The sequence below is a fragment of the Eurypyga helias genome, unplaced genomic scaffold, assembly GCF_000690775.1.
Source record: "Eurypyga helias isolate BGI_N326 unplaced genomic scaffold, ASM69077v1 scaffold21894, whole genome shotgun sequence".
NCBI lineage: Eukaryota > Metazoa > Chordata > Aves > Eurypygiformes > Eurypygidae > Eurypyga > Eurypyga helias.
Window position 1 is genome coordinate 2,149 of NW_010248465.1, and position 246 is coordinate 2,394.

A 246-nucleotide genomic window follows, 5' to 3' on the forward strand; every position below is an offset into this window, starting at 1 on the left:
CGGGGAGAGGGGGGCTTAGTGCCACTGCCAGCCCCGGGGCCAAGGTCAGCCCGGTGTCGCCCTGTCCCCAGGCACGTCAGTGGGTCCCACTCCACAGGCCCCTTCCCGCTGGTATTAAAGCCGCCCGCAGGAACCGCCTCTGGAAACCAAACGTGCTCTATCCGCAGGTATTGTACAACCGGCGAGGCCGGGATTCATCCCGGCTGAGGGCACAGGGATGAACCTTCCCAGGCGCATGCCGAGGGG

The 246-nt window shown here is 66.7% G+C and overlaps 1 protein-coding gene across 1 annotated transcript in view; it reads right to left on the minus strand.

Moving 5' to 3' along the window:
* The window catches only part of LOC104509205 (BPI fold-containing family B member 4-like), a gene marked incomplete at both ends in the record, with an annotated part of 5,375 nt that overhangs the window by 540 nt on the left and 4,589 nt on the right, over nucleotides 1-246 (minus strand). The gene's annotated exons all lie outside the window — the stretch shown is intronic.